Source organism: Bombus affinis, chromosome 12 (assembly GCF_024516045.1).
Source record: "Bombus affinis isolate iyBomAffi1 chromosome 12, iyBomAffi1.2, whole genome shotgun sequence".
NCBI lineage: Eukaryota > Metazoa > Arthropoda > Insecta > Hymenoptera > Apidae > Bombus > Bombus affinis.
In genome coordinates this window covers 9799166-9821307 of record NC_066355.1, presented here as the reverse complement: position 1 = coordinate 9821307, position 22142 = coordinate 9799166, and the positions used below count along the sequence as shown (strand labels likewise).

At 44.9% G+C, this 22142-nt stretch overlaps 1 long non-coding RNA gene across 2 annotated transcripts; it reads left to right on the top strand.

Moving 5' to 3' along the window:
- The first annotated feature begins 1242 nt into the window (after window positions 1–1242).
- On the top strand, window positions 1243–17205 carry LOC126922354 (uncharacterized). Of its 2 annotated transcripts, none has more exons than XR_007712712.1 (3): window positions 1243–1342; window positions 4045–6215; window positions 16372–17205. It is a non-coding gene; the product is annotated as an uncharacterized LOC126922354 (long non-coding RNA). The 2 variants fall into 2 exon arrangements; XR_007712711.1 differs by lacking the exon at window positions 1243–1342 and adding an exon at window positions 1484–2642.
- Window positions 17206–22142: the final 4937 nt, after the last annotated feature.

Below are 22142 nucleotides of genomic sequence, written 5' to 3'. Positions count from 1 at the left end.
GCGAGCAATTGCGTTGATCCGCATCATAGTAGCGAACATGCGAGCTGTTCACAGGCCACGACGTTCAAAAGACTGCCGAGCACGGTAGGAAACGTCGATAAAATATCCTACAGTTATCACTGTGCTCAGGGAGAATAGAATAGAAGAACCCCTTTACGACCTTGCGATCTTTTGTCTAATTCAAGCTTTTCAGTATTAAAGTTAGGAAACTGTCGAGGTTAATGCATAATTATACTAATTTACTATCTTACTGTAATTCTTTCAAGAAGTTTTAGCAATCTTTTGCTTTGCATAAATACAGAATCTTGATCGTTTATTTACCATTGATCAGATAGCAGTACGAATTAATTGTCACGTTTCGTATGAGACCGGCAGGTGTCCCAATACTTGCGAATGGCAGTGTACGTGTATGAGCGCGTGTATGATATTAGGCGTGTCGATGTCGACGATGATATCCTTTTTGCGTTGCGATGATGGTAAAGGAACCGTAATACGGAGCGGATCGTGTTGCCACAGCATCGGACGTTGTCATAGACGAGCTCGAGCGTATAGCCAGAGATGATAATTATAAGTTAGAAACTTGCCAGGATCGGTGTTTCGTTGGTCAGAAAAGGGCTGATGGGGTCGACTGCGATAGTCAAGGTGGCGGACCGAATGCTGCGAGCGGTGGTTGCGGCTCGGTGAGCGGACACTATCGCGTTACTACGTTGCATTAATCCCCGAGCTAGTATCGACAGAGGACGGTCTACAATGGGTTAGGTTAGCGTTCCGCTTTCTTTCGGAGAGAGAATATTTCCGGTGCGTTCGATGTCGTAAAACGTCATACAAAGACAAGAGTTGACATTTACGATGTTTCACGAAAGTATTTGAACACCTACCATTACCATAAAAAATGTTTATATCTTTATTATATCTTTCTTATAATCTTTATCTCATAATCTTTATTAATACAGGTGATGATAAACAGGCTTAAGTACCATTATTGTAGATTAGTATGAACGCAGAATGTTTACATAAAACGCAAGGACATATATATGTATGCAACAAACAGATCGCCTAATTTACAAAGCTTTTCGACATTTTGACATTTAATTAGCATTGCAATGAGACGCGATTGTCGCGAGTACTTTATTTTTGTTGTTTTCTATATATTTACATATTTACATTGTTACGTATATAAATTTCATAGAAACGCATAAACATCCGCAATATACTAACAATATTTTTCTCTGACTGTGCAGATCTTGGAATAGTAGCTGATTGTCGACTATCGACGAGCGTGTGTCGCCCGTATGCAACGTATTGCGAACGAAAAAGCTGACGGCGGATCCTCCAAAGGCTGGTTCGTTTCGCTTTGTTGCAGTAAAGGCTTGACAAATAGGGAATCGGCGCGGAGGCTATCGAGTGCCGTAATTACTCGACGCAACGCGTACTCGCCTATGCGTAGAGATGATAAGAAGGGCGATACGACGCGACAAAAACGAGGAAACGATTTCTCGTCTTTCCAATTCTTTGGACGAAGCGTAAATTCAATTCGAGAAGGAACACGTATGAAAACAGTGTTAACGGGCTCGACGAAACGTACCGCGTTGTTCTTGTCTTGCTTGACCGCCTCTGTGCGTATACGGAACTTTTGAAATGGCGAAACGAGCGGACCTCGCCGCGCGGCGCATAGAGTTTCATCTCGGGAGATTACACGAATCGTGATCAAAGTAAACCGGTGAAGAAACGAAGCTTGCTAACGACGAGAGGATCAGTGCGAGGAAAAGTGAAGCGAACGGATAGGGGAAGAAAATAGAAGAATGTGAGAGAAACGGCCGAGATGGGTGGCAATGGGAGAAGGAGGAAGGAGACGAGAGGAAGGGTGAAACGATCCGCGGTGGCGGCGGCGGAGGCGGCGGCGGCGGCGACGGCAGCAGCAGTATTCCGGTTTTTTGATATCGGCTGGTTTTCGCGGTAGTAGCAGTATCGAGCTAACAATTAATTATTGGCGGCGCTTCAGAGGGCTGCCGGCAGCCGTAGTTAAACATTACGCGTTCCATATCTTACTGTGCTATCTAATCCCCACGGGGGCTCGAGCGCTACTGCAGTAATCTCGTTTAATTGCCGGCTGTAGACGCGAGAGTCCCGTTCAATTAGTTTTTCAAATAAACATTAGTTTCCTTAACACGCGGTGCCATAACGTGGCGGAGGATGAGGGCAAGGACGAGGACGAGAACGAGAACGAGAACGAGGGCGAGGATGAGGCTCTGCGGAGAGAGTAGAGAAACAGCCCGATAGCGGAAAGAAGATAGGAACGGTCAAATCGGTGGAGAAAGAGAGAACTGGTTGGTGAAAGGGACAGAAGAGAAGGAGAAGGAGGAGGTGGCAGCGATGGTAGTGGCAGTAGGGAACAAAGCGAGAAAGTAAGAGGGGCAAATCGAAGGTGGGAAAAGAGAAAGAGGCAAGCGCGGGGGGGTTTTGGGAGGAAGAGGAGGATAGCGTGGTACACTCGGAAGGCAGGTCGGTAGAGGTGACGGGTCTATGGAACAGAAGGGTGACGGTGGAGGAGGCGGCGGTAGCGGACGTAGTGGAGGTTGGCGGAGACGGTTAGAGGGAGGAGAAATACCAGTGGAAGAGAAGGGTGGTGTCGCGGCCGCGGGGTAAGTAATTAACGACACATTTATACGATATCGCCCACGGGTGCGGCGTAGCGCGGTGTAGCGCGGCGTGGCGCGGCACGGTGCAGCGCGGAACGGTGAAGAGACACAAACGTGGTGGTGAGAAGGACGAAGCGGGGAGCAGAAGCGAACCAAGCTAGAATCTCGTTCGTAGGAAATGCTTCGCTAATAGGAAGCTATGCGTTCGTCGATAGATATCTAACGTAGACCGACCAACCGATCGATTGACCGACCGACCGACCGATCCCCTCAACATCTGACCGTCTGGCCTTACGACTATCCCGATTCGTAAATGCGACTATCGTTTCGACGATCACCACCATTCAAACGATGGAAGATGCGGTTTTAGCGCTTGCGATCGAATTTAACGATCGCCTTTGTTCGTCAAACTCCTCGTATCCTTCTAATACAACGATCGATCGTTCGATTCTATTTTTGTCGAATATCTTCGCCGATTATTGCTTTGCATTATTGTCAATGGTATCTGTCGTTAGCACAGCCCTAGCTGTATCCGACGTGGCCGATACGGGAACCGGCTAGAAATCGAGAAAGATCGACAAATCATGGAACAAAGCGGAATACGAGTTGGCAAACAAGCGAAAGGGGATCGACGCGACTTTTGCCTTTGCGCGAAACGTACTCGTTGCTCGCGCGGCTGGTTATGGTGATGCGGATTATTCACTAATATGATTTACGACGTATTACCCCGACGTGCTAGCGCGCGCGACTCACAATGCGCACATAATGTGAGGCATAATTTATTAATTTTACTAATGGCTCCTGCCCATTATTATTGATTTCGGACCGCGCCTCGTTCGGACGGGCGCTGATTTATCCCGGTCGTTATCGGCCCCATGTTAAATCGTCCGCGAACCAGGAGCCGCGAGAATACAATTCGACGACTCGTGTACTTTTCCTTTCCCATTGCGCGCCTGTTCTATAGCTGTCGATATAGCTATCGATGCGAGTGGATATCGGTAGTGCAAGCCGTCCAGTCTCCTCCCGTATTCGTTCGCAGGCTCGCGGCCTGTAAGAGAAAAAAGGAAAAAACTCTTTCATTTCGTATGTTTCGAGTCCAACATGCCACAGATAGAAATCGTAAAGATAAAAATTGCTCGATCAAATCGTTGTACGAAATACTTGCTACTCGAGTGTCTCGACTTTACCCAATCCAATTCGAAACCTTTGCGACTGTGAATATTATTTAGCTGTTAGCCCATTCCGAAAATTTATCCCATTCGTGCTCAGTATACTTTAAACATCGAATATAAAAATGCAAAGAGATAAAAAACTTTCTGAAAACTCCGTTAATTTGGTATATTTAATAGTTATTCTTCCTTTCCTTTTCTCTTTTCGATTATTACTTAATTGATTAATTTTGCAGATACGAAAGTTTGCGACGGATTGTCCGAAAGGAGGATACGGGCAAACGGTGATCGACGAAGGAAAATACACGAGGGAAGTGCATCGAGAACGATCCAGACACCACGTTGCGCGAATGGCCGCGCCGACACGATATTAAAACATTAAAATAACGTACGACCGTGCAAAAACGAAAGGCTACGGTTGACGCGATCCTTTCATCGCAATTCCGACCGTCCGGTACTCTATTCAAACACGATCATTCGTTTCGTTATTACGCGGCATTTTTCACCGATGGACAAGCGCGTATGGCTTACGCATCGCGCATTCGTCATTCGTCCCGACGATCCCGCGAATTTATCAATTTATCAATTTTTAAATGTTACACGTTTCCCGGTAATGGACTAGGACACTGCAAACATGACGCAGCGTAATAGATGGAGGCGCGAGGAGCAAGACACCGGGGAAGGAGCGAGAAGAAAAGGGGACCGGATCAACGCCGTATCTTCTCGACGTTCCGCAGCTACTGCTGCCATCTGGAACCACGAATGTTCGAACAAGTTGCGGACACGGCAGATCGCAGCGCGTGGACCTCGTCGAAGAGAAACAAAATGAAGGAAAAGGAGAAAGTTTCCTTCTTGGAACAGGGGGAGAGGATGGACTCGATATCAGTTGTTTCTCCATCGTCTTCTCTCGGCCACCGTGTTTGGACGTATGCGTCAGTCTTCTCTTTTGGAAATGTTACTGGCCGAGACAAAGACGTAAACAAAACATTATATACAGTAGAACCTCATTTATCCGATCTAATCGAGAGACAAGGGCGTTCAGATGAGGGAATTTTCGGATAATAGAACAGTTACTTTTTCGATGTTTATCTTCGTGTATTTATTTGAAAAAAGAACGTAAATATTCGTAATAGCGATATAAATAACGTAAGCAGATACGATTCGATCGAAGATTTATGGATCTCAAGGCTTTTTCGCTGCTAAATCAGAAACCTTGTTTAGCGGATTCAATTCGGCGAAGTTACATTCATTTTGTGCCTTCTCCCATCTTAATTTTACTTCTAACGCCTCAAATGCTCTTAGTGTCATGGTCAATCGAGTAAATCCGTCACATTGAAACCATTCTATCGCGTTGCAGCGCTATCACAACCATCGAATCAATGTAGTGTCGGTATTGAATCGGCGCAGGAAGAGTTTCTTCTACATCTGTCGTAATATTATCGTTCACTTTTTCCCGTATGGTTTCATCGATGTAATTCACTGGTTTATTCCACGCTCTTTTCCGTGTCACACATTTAACGCCCAACCAAGCATATGTCACCATGTAACAGCAATGCGTTAAATTTAATTGCTTGTGAAGTTGTTGTATCACCTTTTTGCCAGTAGCGTCGTTGATCGTTAACAAAAATTTTCGTGGAAGATTGAACATTTTATATGCGAAACGTGTTCGCATAATGGAACGTTGGGATGGCACGATGTTTGAATGATAGAGAATTCGAATAGCAGAGTTCGAATAATCGAGGTTCCAGCGTACTCTGTAAAAGCTATTTCAAATAATTTGTTACCGAAAAGGACGAAAAGATGTTTCAGAGAAGACCGGTGAAGTTATAGATATCAAAAAGCCTGATTTTAGTTAAATTCTTCCTAATTTTCGTACAACCTAATTGTATCGCGCGACAGTAATAAACGAGAGGAGCATTTCCTTCGTCGTTGTGTCGTCTCATGTGAATTCTTCTTAGCTGTGCAGCGTACTTTGACCAGGAACACGCATCGTTACTAAAACGTAGTAAAAATAGGCTGATTAAGAAAAAAACAACCACGATGTCACGCTTTCTTAGGAAAGGACAGGTCGTTTTTACGGTTGTCGTATCTTTCAGTTTCACGAACTCCAGTTGGAGCTGCGATACGGTCTAACGAGCTGTTCGAAAGCAAACAGTAGGCGATCTACCGAGATAGCGTGTTGTATAGATCAGATACACGGTAACGAAGGAATTATATTACTCTTAGCCGATGAACCTTTGATGATTCCGTTTGAAGTCGACGTTTCCAGGCACCGGAAGCAAAGCAGCAAGAGTGGAGGCAGAAGCAAAAGCAGAAGCGGCAGAAGCTGAAGCGTTAGCAAGCACGAGGTACGGCGCACAACGCGTTAGGAGCACTGTCACCCTCGACTTGGCCGGCAGAGAGAAGGGTGAGCTTTCACAGAGAGATTACACGAACCCCTCGAGTACGGAACTGCAGGTACGTTAACCGCAAGCCGGACGGTCATTATTAGCAGGTACCTTGTGCACGGACTTCTAGTAAGCCGTACATCGTTGAATAATTAGAGTGCCACACGACTACTGCCAACCACCGCGTCTAAACACGTTCGTAACGCGCTATCTTCTTTCATCTTCATCCAACGATGTACGCACAACGCGATTCTTCTACTCCTAATTTCAAGGGATCGTACAAATATTTATAAATCTTGCAAGAAGTTTCTATATTTACTTGAAGAAAACGATTAATGTTTGCACAATCGAGTCTGCACTTTTTATCGAGTTATCAATTGCACATTATCCAGGTACATATCTGGTATCCAACGTCCGAGAAAGGAAATCTTATTTACATAAATTTGTTCGCCACAAGTTAATGGTCGTATTTAACGTTTTCGTCGAAAGTTGTACGCTCTAATCGCTGACCAGTTTTACCGACCTCGCAACATCGGTTCCTTCCATCGGTTCCATATCCCTTCCCTTTCGACTAGGTTGCCTCGATCGTTCCTCGCCGACGACACTCAATCGATGGTATCAATTCGAAGCAACGATGAAAATAACGAGTCAATGACAGGAGTGGATAAAGCGGACAGAAACTGAATCATATCGTTGTCGGCGAACGCGATTACGTTATCTCAGCCGGAAGGCACGTTACTCCGATAGTTTGCTCATCTCTTTATTTCGTGATGGCGGCCCTCTTATTAATAGACGGCCGGGTATATCGAAACGCGGTATTCGAAAATCGGTTACGACTCGATATATAAATGGTCGCGCGCTCGGTTTTCTCTTTGATGTTACGAGGCGACAAAAAATGGCTGTTTCCTTGTGTCGGAGCGGTTCGCTTGCTTCCCTCTCTCTCGATGACCGATTCCTCTGCGGGGAAAAAATTCGATTAGACTGCCAATAACTAACGGCGTATGCCCTGTTACCAAGTTTGACGATTAATTATCGCGAACAACGCGTGTTTGATGTCGAAGGAAACGTTAACGTAGCCCGATTGATCGGTTAATTGAAAGGGACGGTAAGAAGGTGGCGAGGGGGTGTACGGGCTGGGAACGAGGGGGAACGACAGCCCGCGGGGCCCTCCGTTCGAGGGTAAAACGAGAATGGATGCTAGCAGAGCGGAGGCACGCTGCCGGGGAAGAACATGCTACGAACCAAAGCAGAGAGTAGTGGCTCTGTTTCGTGCCGTTCTCTTCTTTGCTCCCTTTCGTTCGCCTCGACGGACTCCGACAGCTCTTTCATCTACGGATGATTACCTACTACGCTGCGTCGCTCTAAACAGACCGGCGCTTCCTTTCCGTTTCCGATCCTTCCACCGCTACTCCCACCCCTTTTCCTCCAGCCCCGTCTCCACCCCTAACCTCGAGCCTTGAAATTAGCTAGACAAATGAAAAGCAATTAATGCTTGTATACGCTAAACGCGTCGAAACGAGACTAGAGCGATGGATCGAAGGGACGTTCGATTTCTGTTTGAAAGGTATTTTGTTCGAAATTTTCGCGTTTATATCGTTTATATTGACAATTGTTATAATTTACTGTATGCATTTGTAACTCTTACAAATTGTTTTAGCAAATCTTTACTCTGCGCATTGAATCACGCAATACGCGTGAAATTATGATTGATCGTTTCCTTAATACGTTCGAGACCGGTGACATTTGGAACAAATCTCTCCTGAACGACGGGAAACGTTTTTTGCATTTGTAATGAAAAATACGTGAAAGTAATCAGTGCAGGAATAAAAAAAGCACGTTTCAGAAAAATTTTATTTAAAAATACGTGATGACATACGCGGTATGTCATCGGACATTTGTAATAATTTTGATGTCGGATGACCAAGTGACATACCATGTACGTCATCCGAATAAAATAGCGTTTTAGTTAAAATTTCAGGAAAGATAAACACGTAAAAGGTAATAATATTTATTTCAAGAATGAGAAGGTTATATAACATGTATATACATAATTTTACTGAAATATAAAGGTATATTTATGTATATAATTAAATGCAAAAATTGTTTCAAGTAATATAAATAAATTATCCTTATGATAATTCTTGAAACAAGACATAAACCTCTCTGAAACATAAACCCGGATTATCTTTGCAACCACTGCAAAAATAATTAATACTTCGGACTTTTCCGATTGTTATCTGAGAATTGACTGAAAATTCCGATGACATACATGATGGTGCTGTCGTCGGTCATTGCGGTGAGATACTGCATAACACGCATGCTATGTCATCGATCTCGAACGTGTTAATGATTGAAATTAATTATCATGTTTCGCGTGGAACTAGTACGTGTCCTAATATTTATCAACGGAGGTGTACATGTAGATTATTTTATGACCTCGCGCGTGTAGTTGTAGGGAATTTCACGTGTATTTAGATTTTGGCCCGAAGCAAGGAAACCAAGGCTACAGAAAAGAAAATGATTGCATGTCAACGTAACGAAAGATCGAGGATTCGCGTAACCAGCAAAGAGTGCTTTTGCTTGCCACCTGGGCCTCCCTTTAACCGTTTTGAACGTTTACGTCACGACATTTCTCGTTTCTCGTTTCTCGACCTAGTCACAATTATGCACCGGCGGAAATAACATTTACTTAGCAAAGTCGCGCTCGAGTATTGTGGACCTGACACATATCACTTGGTCGCGTGACTCGCTCCGTTCTTGGCTGCGTCGTCCCGCGACGGCGGCAGCTTAAACTCAACTCGAACTTTCCGTCGCGTAGCTGAGACGGCTGCAACGTGTTGCGCGACGTATCGAGCTTCTCGGCAAGGAACCGTCGTTCTCGGAGCAGCGCGCCTAAAACACGTACGAGACGCCGAAATTTCGCCCTCCTAAGCTTTTTTCGTTCTTGTTCGAAAATTAATCCGCGTTAGACTCTGACAAGGTTTGTGTAATCACTTGGAAATCTTAGTTACGAACTCCTGTAGATACTTTTTCATAAAAGTTGGTACGTATAGTACGGGTTATTTGGGTCAGCGAGGAAATATTATACAGGCCATTTTGAAAATAATATTTCACTATATGTACTTGGTGTTTTCCATGAAAATCGTCATGATGAGTCTCTCGAGATTCGCGATCAGTCGTAGTATGTATCCACAACGAAAGAGATACAAGAACAAGCAATATGTAATCTCGAGTTTGCAAACGAGACGATAACCCTACAATTTTTAAAAAGTCCTTAATGATTTTTTTGTACCATCTTGTTTTTTATAAATGTACTGATATTTACGAACGGAGATGATTTACTGAAATTGATGGCCGCTTCTGTTTATCCTGTCAGCTTATTAGAACCATATTAAGCGTAAGTTTACACAGTTGCCACCAGACTGCTGTATGTAACATGATAAATAGAGCGGACCCTACCTTATCATCCTGAATAACTCGTTCCTTGCTACACAATCGAACTGTATCGTCATCGAGCGACCTTTTACCTTGCGACTGTACAAGAAATCAAAAGAATCGAAGAAATCAGAGAAACGTAAGAAGTGGAAGGAACCGAAGAAAGCGACGAAAACGACAGCTAAACGACTGGAAGGAGCGCGGGTGAATCGAACGAGCAGGACCTCGCAACGTTTCGCTGTAATTTACGATCGTCCGAGAGTATGGAATCCTCCGGGCACCGTGCGGAACACGGCCTCCTTACATAAAAATCGGGAAACCGCTCGCGGCCGAGACCGACCACAAATCATCGTCTGTCATCCGGTGAAACGAACGTTCCTGTGGAACGGCGATGTGTTCTTCTCCGTCGGGACATGTGCCGAGCACACGAAACGAGTCTACATCATGCCGTCTGGCCAATGGACCGAAAGATGCCCTTCTAACCTTCTAACCGAAGCTTTTGCAGGTATTTGTCGATCTACCGTGTCTCGACTCGGCAAGTCAGTGGTTCCAATGACCGAAATCAAACGAAATTTGGTTCTGATCATTTATTTAATCGTTTATATATTTATTTATTTCGCGAGATAAATCCTTTGACACGTAAAAGATAGCACGTAGTAGCAAAAGATATATTGTCATACGTAAATAAGTTTCTCGTCTATCCTGAAGACGTGAACAGAAACTTCGTACTAATTAAAGCGCAACGTACTATCAAAATCACGATTGAACCGCGAGGAACATATACGTCATCCGGTAGATATCGTGAAAGTGGAAAATCTAAAACAGTTGAGAATATATTTTCGTTAGCTTTAAATGCGACGACTTATATAATATATAAGAACCGATGTCATCCGAACGCATCAATCGCGAAAACTGATATATCATTGTTCAGATCAGCTATCTTTCTCCACGAAATGTACGAAATTTCATCTTGATCAGGTGTCTTACGGAAGTATAGCCCGAGAATTTAGACAGAGATCGGGTATTTGGTAGGCTAGAAGAGATCACGATGGAACGGGAGCCACGGGATTCACGAATCCTACGGTCGGCGCAAGTTTCCTCCTCAAATTAACCGGCTTGAGAGACGCTACGTAAACCGAGATTATTATAATCTCTCCGAGACTCGACTGCGGTAACATTAAACGAAGAGACGTGCCCTTTGTTTCGTAGTGTATATACCTATGTAGGTTTGCTGCTTGGTACGCGGGCCAAGAAGCGAACGAGGGAAAGAGTCGTTCAGGAAGATGGAAACGGAGCGTGAGTTCACCACCGACTTTCCGATGCATCTCCTCCATTAACGAAGCCTGAATGTGGATTAACTCGAACGTTTGCGATGCTGCCGCATAGAAAGAGCACAAAAAAGAAAAAAGAAAAAAAAGGGGTAGATCGGCTGCCAAGAAGCGGCGAGAATTTACTTGGACGCAAAAGTGGAATTTTCTATAAGCGTCTGATCATCTAGACGTACGTGTACACTACTTTTAATTAGACGCAACGTTTTTATCCAGACGGACGTTCATTTTTATCAGATATTGGAATTACAATTGCCATATTTCATTATTTTAGCGACGATTAACGAAGTTTGGCTGAATAATAAATGTCACGCGTGGTATGTGCGATTACGATTTGCTTATTCAATTATAGATGGCTTCGCGTCATATCGGACGATGTAGGTGGATCATCAGGTGACGTGATAATAACGTATCGCCTGCGCGACTTCAAAGTCCAAACGCAAATTCACCGTGAACGGATTAAATGTAATTGCTTTCCGAATTGGTAATAGTGAAACGGCTTGCTGGTCTATCGCGTCTCATCAAACTTTTCGCGGCGTAAACTCGTGTAAATACACTGTCAGTTCTAAGTATTAGATCGCGTACTCGTCACATTTATTGGAAAACTCTAAGAATGTTATTTTGTTCGGGATTTTACGTTTCGAGGCATACGCGAGGCAAATGAAACGACAGACTCATAGGTAGGAATAACTAGGAAATAAAAGCGATCAATTTGCATTAAATATCGTGGAAAGTATCGTTATACTTAAGACTAGCGATGTGTATAAATACAAGGGTTGATCTCGATACTGATTTACCACGTTTTTCTTTCATTTTTTAATCGTACTTTGTGCTTGCTACGTTTCGTGGTATATTATTTTCATGTGGGTATATATATGGAATATATAAAACACATAGGTAGAAGAAAATTCGTCATATCTCATAAACGATGATAGATAGAACATACGTTTATACGAACCTTTTTCATTGTTTTTAGGTGTACAATCAGCTGCCGAAGTGGGTCATACGTGTTCTGCTACACCCTGTATATATACACAACATTGAAACATGCGCTTTAAACGAGACGGTTCACTCTATTCACCACTGACCGGTACATGACGTTGCTGTTACACGATGGTGTCTGCCATATAATATAAATCGGCCTTAAGTTAAATCGAAAGAGGCGTTGCGTGGCCCGTCGTTACGATCGGTAGTTAGAAAGGAAAAATCGCGGAACGTCGACGGCTAGTGCGTTTGTTTCCGTAAAATGCACCGTTCGCGAGTACACCTCGCCTTGCCCCGTCTTGCTTAATCCCGGGGTATTTATTCGCATGATAATAATAGTAACGCCGTTGGAACGTTTTCAAGAATTATTGCTGTCCTTGCCGCCGACGATAAATGAGTCCGGAGGATTAGCTAAACAGTGGCTCAAAAATGTTATTATATAGCTGCATGAATATTCATCAACTCACGTGAGTACGCCGAGTTGCTTTTAAAAGGTTTTGCCTGTGGTTCTTCCGTTATTCCACGACCATGTCGTTTCGACGACGATACCGTAGATCGCGGAGACCACGGGATTTCGCCTTCTCCCCGTCTCTAAACATTCCATCTCGGATGTGTCCCGTACATCGATCGCGCATCGAGGGATATTTTCACGGATAAATTCGCAGGAACGCGAAGATTGCTTAAGACCGGTTTTGCTGGTTGGGAAACAGCGTCGCGCTAATTGGTAGACGAAATTTGGAACTGTCGTCGCGTCAGGAAGAATGGCCAATAAGGAAGAGCACGTAGAAGGCGTGGCCAATGTTCTTAGATCCGTCGTTACGGATTGATGCTTTACTACGGCCGCGTAATCCAGCGTTCCACTATATAGTCAGATAACTAGAAACGGGGAAAATAGCAAGGGGGCAACGATTGATCAAAGAGATTGAGCTTTTGTGCGTCGAGATCCCAAAGATGCGCTAATATTCGATGCTGACGTTTCGATAGATTTGTATGAACAATATGCGAATTTTACTAGACAGAAAGTATCTATGGAATCAACGGATGTATGTGTATATAGGATCTTTATAACACTCGTGCTCGTGTATACAACCCCTTCACAAGTCAACTTGTGAAAAATCAAGCGTTTCCGGATAACGGTAGAACATCGATTAATTAAAAGGCACACTCGTTAACCGGTATTATACCTGCACGTGCGATTGATATTTTTGCCAGAACGTTTGGTAATCGCGTTGACGCGGCAACCAAATTTAATTTGCTCTCCGTTCGATGTACTCGTTGCTCGTCAGCGTGCGAATCGATTCGAACCAACGAATAACGAGCGGTCGGAATTTCGGGGACGCGACGCTAGGCTAATTAACGTCTAGATTGGCTACACGTCCAACCTTCTAGCTAGATAACATTGCGTTCGGCCTTCCCACCACTTTCCGAACTTTTCATGTTTTCCAATTTTTTGTTCTCCCATTTTCTCTCTTTCCATTTTTCACACAGTTTGCCATTCGTAGGCAACTAACGGGTAGAGATAGCCGCTAACCGATACCTGGGATTTACAGGAAGATCTTCAGAGTGTGTTTGCTCGGAGATATGGTAAGAACGCAACGTGACGAAAAATGCAAAGGACGAGGGGGGAACCTTTGGACGAGGCTGAGGCGGCAAAGGTGGCAAAGGCGGTCCAAGCAGTTCGATAACGCGATAAGGCGAGGTTAAACCCATGTTTGGCGGGCAGGTTATAGGTTAAACGGTGAGCTAGGGGGTGCAACAGGTCGCGTGAACTTGGGTGAATTTTCTGTTCCAGGGCGCGCTGTCTGGCCCTCCTGCATTCCCCTCCCCCTGTTATTCCCTCTGACCCCTTCGCTCCTCTGTTCCCTCCCGCCATGGTCACAGCCACCCCTAACGTCGTTGTTCTCTTTCTCTCTTCCTCCTCTCACCCCCACATCCGTAGTATGCACCCCACGCCACCCCCTGTCTGTCTCTCTGTCTTTCTCCTCTTCCCTTCTATCTAGCCGTTACGCCGTCATTAGTCAACGTCGACGCCTATACCACGTGGAGTCCCGCAGAATGCACCAGCTGCTTGATATCCCTCTGTATCCGTAACTACAAATTCGAGTTACGGATTCCCCGTCTTCGAGCCACGGCCGTGTCCCGTGTTCTTTGCGCGCGCGGATTACTCCGTCACTTCTGCACTCTGCAGAGTTGGAATGACAGACGAAAGGTCTACGGGATCGATTGGTCGCGATACATTAGATTCATCTTAATCTCGCGTGCAACGTATCATTGGCTGTTACTAGAATTAGAAACAGAGACGCGAACAACGTCACCGATCTAGACAGGATCAAGATGAAGAAAGATCGATGTATATCAAGGTGTCATCTACGCCCTTCGTTCGGTCCTCTTGCAGTGGAAATCCTGTGTCGTAACGTAAGACGAAACGCAAAGCGTTTCCGCATTTTTGACTGCCTTCTACGATATATTAACATCAGCACATACGGTCACACATGCTACTTGTCGCTTGGTCGGTAGAATGAGCGGTATATCCTACCTGTTTCTCTATCGTCTCGTTCATCTTCTTTTCAGCTTTGTATTATATCGACGAATAGGAGCTGTGGATACTCGGAGAATGCGTAAAATCAGTGACCTGGCTGCGCTAAAGTGGAAATCGGAGAGGGAAGGATGGCGCGAGCGAGCGCGGAATTTAACCAAACATTGCTCGCTCGAAGAACAAAGCTTGATTTATTGTAATGAGTTTGCAGGAGTTAAGAGGTACGCGCGTCTCCCCTGGCCGTTCGTCGTTCCCCGGCCGCTTAACTAGATATTGAGACCGGTGCGGTTTGACGGGGATCCTCGGATCAACCCCCGTCATAAACCCTTCTTAGCACCGGCCACCCTTGCGGCCCCCTCTGAAATATGCATGAAGTTTCTGCATACTGATTGCGTTATTTGTATCATCTACGAGAAGACAATAGGACAGGGTGCTCGTGTTCGCGACGAATACTTAAATCCTCTCTATCGACTTCGTTTCTTCCGCTATAGCTTCGACGCTTGCGTCGCGTCGAGTTTCACGTCACTTTCACATACAAGTCGCCATTCCACTGTGTCTACTTTACTCTCTAAATTCCGGAAGAACGTTAATCCTTGAAAAGTGGATGGTTTTACCCCGCTCCCCCTCCTGGTAAGATGGATCTTAGGTTCAAGCGAAACCTTAGCGAAATTTCGTTCCTTACGTAACGTCGAGTCAGAAATTTGATGTTTCGAAGAAGACAAGGCGTTTGATTTCGAACGAATGTTCACGACTGAAGTAATTGGTACGCGACTAGGCTCGAATGAACTCGATACGAATGAACTCGCGCGAGGATTAAAAATATCGGAGAGCAAAAGACAATATCGGTGATCGGACGTTTTGTTGCTCGCACGAGCGAGCAAAGTTCGTTTCCAAGCTGGATTTCCTACCGAAAACGTTCGATTCATTGAGAACTGACGGGGGAGCCATAATTCCCGTCTCGGTTTGACGTTAATGCTTCCCCTACTTCGTAACCGGCAGATAGGCGAGGGGGTTAAGCTCGCTGCGACATATTTATGGAGAGGACGAGATGTTATCGGGCACGAGGACCCTGGGTTTGTCCGATCGCGCTGCGAAATCCGCCCTTCCTACAATCTACTTCGCAATTATCGCGCACGACGTTAATATTTGGCCCACACCCATCGCCTCCGCTCTACCTTCGATTTCGTGAAAGCCACGCGAGTTCCATTCCCCTTGCAGACGTACGGGCGCATCGGGAATTACTGCTACGCGATCCTTCTTATCCATCTTGTCTCTTAATCGTACAAATGACGATTTTCTTTAAATAAGAAGAACGAAATAAAGGAGAAGATATGCGGTATGGAAAGAGAAAGAATACGGATGCAATGACGTTAACGTTATGGTTGCACTATGAAGCAAACATTCAATCTAGGAGTCAGAGTGCTGATAAAATTAATGATCCTTTCTCTAAATCTTCGCTAAAAGTAGAACATTCGAAATTGAACTTTTCATTGGAAATAATATCGAAACTTGTAGGTTGACAAATAGTATTTAATTGCGGAAATAAGTATAAATTTTCGGCTACTAAGAACCTTCTCAATGTACTGGCGTCTCTCGTTCATTTAGGATTAAAATGCTGAACAGTGTTTCCTATGTTTTTAAAAGTTGCTCTTTCATCAATGTCTCTGACATTACAATATTTCCTTCTTAAAGACAATTTAAAGCACACGAGTACGACAGACCTATCGTCCAGTAAAAGAAAAGCAGATTCACAGTAACCTTTTTTCACGAAGCATGAAGTACCGTTAACTTACTTGTATCGTACTCGAGGAAGTCCTAACGCGTATCCTAATTCTACCAAACTTCGTACCAGTAACCATAACCAAATATAATTCTGACTTTTTACTGTTGCAGGTCTGGATCGTGAGTTTGGCCAAGGGTGCGGGTTTGGTAACAACGGTGGCGACGACGACGAGGAAGACGACAGCGACGACGACGACGACGACGATGTCGGTGGGGTGTAGCAGGTCGAGGTGCGTGTAAATTAAAGGCGTCATAGATTTTCGCGGTAGCCCGCAGGATCAGGGCCTTAGATTTGCGTCCGGCAGATTACCCCGGGGGTGAAATGGGACAATGGGCGTTAGTCTGGGCCGACGGCGTATAAATAAGGATCCCCAGGAAGCTTCTGGGGGTAAGGGGACAGCAGGCAGAGGAGATCCTCGCTCGGTAGCGACGTGGTAGCCGAGTAGAAAGCCCGGCTAGTGCTGAGACCGGTCGGCCGTCCATCTTGGCCGTCGCCGTGGCGGTCCTTATCTGCACTCACAGCTCCGCTGCTAGACGTCCGGTGATCTAGGGCACTTCTCTAGCTCTCTCTCTGCTTCTCTAGTTCGTGCAAGACACCGTGTACCCGTACATACACGCACATATACACTTACATTCTCCGCACCTGTCCCTCCCCCTGTATCTGCTCCCTTCGTCCATCTTATCACGTATTCTCCCTCTCTCTCTCTCTCGTCTTCTCTAAGAAGAGTAGAATTACTCTGCAGCGTCACTTCGCATTCACTAGCTCCCGAGTCTTTGTACTTACTTTTTCTTCCTCGTAGGTATGCGGAAAGTTTACGTCGATGCTCAAGCGACTACAGACGACTTTTCGTCCAGAATTTTAATCGGAACGCGTCAGTTTGAAATAATACGATACCACTAAACGGAGCGCTGTAATCCATCGATTAGATTCTCCCTTTTACGCGTATGTCGAGTACAGTGAAATTTTTAACACGAATCTTCTTTGGAATATCTTTTACACTTGTCGTTTGGATATCACGTGTTTCGGCTTAAACGAGCCAAGTGTGAGGGTTTTACGACTAAATTAACCTGAGAAATAAATTCGTACAGTTTGATAGAACGTAACTTAAAAAACGCAAAGTATCTGCACGAGTCAGAAGTGATGCAGTGTTCGTCGTTCTCGGCGAGGGTTAATGCCACGTACTATAACAATAAAACCCACATACGGTAAAGGTGTAAATTGTAAGAGTAACGAGTACAATGCTTTAAGGTCGAACAGTCGGATACACGATGGTTTGCGGTAGCCTCCTAATACGCGACGAGACGACAAACTTCCTTTCGAGCGGAGAGTGTAACCAAGTCCCGTCACACGGCTGTTTGTGCATATCGAATGAACGACACTTTCCAGGATCTCGGTTGGTTCTCGTGAAATCTTAATCGCGGTGGCACGTACTTATCGCGCGTCGCCGACACGTAGACACGTTCTATACCGTTTGTCGTGTCTGGGTGCTCTGTAGTATCCGTTCGAAGAGGAGCAGAGCATTAAATATTGGAAGTATCCTGTTGGAATTATACAAGAGAAGGTTCGCGCGTGGACCGTCTAAAGCCAGGCCGTGTGCACCGCTAGAACGAAGCTAAAGAGATAGAAGCCGAGGGTGGTGGCGGTGGTAGGTGGGTTAGAACGAGTACAGGGGAAACCAGAAGGGGGAGAGGGATCTTAGGAAAGACGGCACAAGATACCTTGGAGGTTACCCGGAGTTGGATAGGGAAGAAGCCTGCGATGGAAGCTGCCGCGGTGTTCGCTAGATGGGCGATACGGCTCGGGTCTGTACGGAGCCTTGCCCTACGAATACACCAGACAATTGAACTTCTCCCGTTTATTGCTTCTAATTAAACGACCGAGATATTTCTGCTACGTTTCATTAGCGTACAACCGAACTTCAGTCGGACGGTTCGGGTAATACATTTGCCGCAGTCGTGTTTTGTTGCTCTATGGCTGAGAAAATCTCATACTTGCCCTCGTACTTTTGCCTTTTCTTACCGCGCGATTTTTCTTCGTCGTCTTTTAACCACACGACGACATCGAAAACGATAAGGACTAGGCAAATACAATTACGAGTCAAAGATCGGACGATTATGTGGCAAGCGTCGATGTTGGTCTCCCAATTTGAAAACGCTCGTCTCGTCTTAAACGAACCTTGTCCACGGACGCGCGAGTGATTAATTATTGTAGCACCTCGGTGTTACGATCTCTGCACTAGTACCTTAATGGAAATAACTAAGTATTGTTTGGGCGCATGCCTTCCGTACGGAAATGATCCATCATGGTCCGGATAATTAGCACAACCGTGGTTGCGCGTGTAATCATCACTCGGAATAGCAACGACGACCAGCTATCCCTTTCCCTCTAGTCTTCTCACGCTTGTTCCTTGTACTCGTTCTTTCCACTTTTTATTTCGTTACATCTATCTGCTTGTATCGAAATTTCACCGACGCCCTTCATTTTATTCAATTTTATTTAATTTCGTCGAATGGTTGCTTGTGTTTCTTGCTGAAAATTTTGGCAAACACCTACCGAGGCAACTACGTATCCTACTTTAAATGTCACGATTAACTGATACTTTTTCACATTTGAATGTATCGTAATCCTACGTTGTAAATGATAGTCGGACGACTTACGAAATTTAGTTTTAAGACGTTTTCCGTAGGAAGGCGAGAGCACGACGCGAGGTCGAGTCGCAACACGAAAAGTAGGTAATTTAGGACGGAAATCCGCTGGGTTGAAATCAACGAACATCTTTATCGATGGCGGAGGTCGGTCGTGGAACGGTTGGAAACTTTGGAAAAATCAATCCCAGCCAAGGTTCACGTAACGTCGGTGTCGGTGCAATTCATTTGCATGGGAATTGCACGCGACGGAGACGGCTGCAGCCTGGTATCGATTTTAAGTGGACCGGCTGTCCCGTCAGCTTGCTGTCTCGTCTTCCCTTGGACAGAAGCAACTCGAAGTCGCGCAAGCGCTCCTATGAAAACTTCTCTCTTATAGCGAATCTGTGGAACGTCCGAAGTCCGAAGCGAAAGATACCTAAGAAGAACGAACAAACGCGGTTTGCTTGCGAAACCCGTAACGAAACGATTGATTAACGTTGAAATACTCCGATATATCGTGAAAGTCAAGGTATGGCCCGTGAATCTGTCAAGACGAATTAACTCTTTATTCGGATAATAATTTCTTTATCTAGAGATTCCCTATATTTCTGCGTTACGAATAATCTTACTTTCGTACAAATTTACCTTTTTAAGGACTGATAATCTAATTGAGGTTGATTCATCCGCAACATTTTTAATTTTATTGTTTAGTATATTTAGAAGTATTGAGATTAGTTAAAATTACTGAAATTATTATTCAGAAATGTTGAAATTGAAATTTAGCGAGGCTGCTAGCCTCAGACACGTTTTAAACAATTTTAAACAAGCAACAGCGGTCAATAGAGTTTTGAGCGTAAAGGCATCACGAGAATTGATCGTATTAGCTTCTCAGAGACTTAAATAATGAAATTACCATATCTTGGAGATTGAGAATCCGAGTGACAAGTTTACGCATCCTTCTCGGTTAACAGATTAAGCGAGAACCCTATTATCTTGCGACTCTGCATAGCAGGCGATGTGCCGCGTCACGTCTTGTCTTTCGCGATCGTATAGATAGCATTAAAAAGCAAGCACGCGTTTCGCGATGCACGAGTTGCAAACTGTATACGAGTTTGAAAGTACTTACCTTTGAGGCAAAAGTCAGCAGCGTTAGGTAGGGGATCGGCGGTAACACGGGGTTGGCAAGATAGGTTAGACGCGAGTCGGATATCCCCCGTGGCCAGTACGTAAGGACAATAAGCCAAAAAGTTGGTAAGGCAAGCATGGCGGAGCCGTTAGCCGTTATGAAGCTCAAGGGTGAAGTCAAGATTGTAATTAGCTGGCGCTAAGTTTCGAGGTTTCCCTTGTATTTGCATGCGATCTCAGTCCGGCTGACTGCCTACGACTACCTACGACTACCTATCTGTCTACTTGCCTTCGATCGTTTCTCAGCTACCCCTTTCTTCCACCTGTGCGCTGACCTCTGCCACGGATGCCACGTGATTTCCTTCGAGCAACGTGTTCATGTTTTTGACCAGTAAAATTAAAGTCGCTGATAAGGAAACATCGTCATAATCTTGATCGTTCGTTACTACCTATTTTTTGTACTTTAATCGACTGATATTAACTGACATTTTTAAAATAGTTGGAGAAATTGACGTGGAATCCTTCGGACGTCAAAAAAGGAAATCTCTAAAATCACGTACATCCTCAGAAGGGGATAAAGCGAGGAAAAATCGGAGGCCACGGGACAGGGATTACCTTGCTATGCGATCTTTACGCGGGCCTCGCTCGTGCAATAGGGTGTAGAAATCGTGTGCGATCATCGGAAGCCACGTCACAAAACTAGTGGCTAGCAACAAGCAGTCAACGCGTTTCGCTTCGGCCATTCTACAACCACGCGTTCGAAAATTCTGAAACGCTAATTCGAGTCGTACTCGAATAACGCGCAAGACTTCGTTGCATGAGAAAACACGCAGGTATACGCGCGCACGCGACACGATTTCGCGATAGAAGGTACGAACAAGGAGAAGCTCCTCGAAACACGTACGGCAATTACAACGACCATTCTGGAAAATAGAGGGTTTCCATCCCACGATTGTTATCTACACGTGTTGTTTATCGATTGTTTCGTTGTCTGCAGGGAACCGGCAACGTACGCGTTGTCGGGGCCGAAAGCACGGCTGCTGGTAATTGCCGGCTGCTAGGAGAAATCTAACGTAAATAGCGATACGTTTTGCCGTTGATCCCGAAGAAGTACATCTCGAACGAGAAACCTAGAATGCTGGAGACGATCGGGGAAGGGACGTTCCAGCAGAATCTTGCTATGTATGGTTGAAACTTTTCGAGAGATGAAACGAGACTGATATCGGTCTCGTCGAAATTTTCACATCCAATTTTCCTTGCATGATCTCGCGATGAACGACTGGAATCGCGAGTATCCTTCGAGGATGCAGGAGTATCGACGTATCCGCGAATTCCTCGGAGAAATCTTGGAACCGGTTGCGTATCGGTCATATCGCACTCTCGATAAATTTGTTTCGCATCCTGCCATAACACGTACAGTAACAGGCGGATCTATGCTGTGCCATTCATCGTAGACAACGGGTAAAAAATTGGCAAAATACGGGGTGTCTCAGAAATACGTTCGCAAGTATGAAACAGCTTCGGAAACACAATAAACGATTCTGAGACATCGTTGGGAAATTGTCAAGACGTTTAAAAATTATCATCTCGTTTGAAACGTCGGATTGAAAACTTTATCAATCTGATCTAACAAAGTTTGATCTTTCTCTCTCTGGTCTCAGCAGTTTTGATTTTTGTCTAGCCTGCTACTCATCCTTACCACGCATCTTCTATGATATTTGCGTTAAGCAAACGATTATCCATAATGTACGCGCGTAATATTTTTGATTTAAGGGTAACCTACCACCTATGCCGGTAAAATTATTCAGTTTCCTTTTGGAACGAAGAACTCATCCTTAAAGGAGAGTGGAACGCGCCACTAAAGTTTGCCACCTACGTATTTCTGAAACACCCCGTGAACGTAGACGCATGCAAGTTGATGTACCACGAGGGTAGATGATGAAAGAGACAGGAACCCCTTGGACGTCGATTTCGCGGTAAACGTACGGAACCGTGGTGGATAGAAGAGCAACGCGAGAAAAAAGAACGAGGAAGAACGGAAACAGAGGATGAGGTGTGAAAAGAAATTTGATAGAGGGGTCGACCGATTGGTAATTGGCCGGAAAGATAACGAAAACGGTGGTATTCGC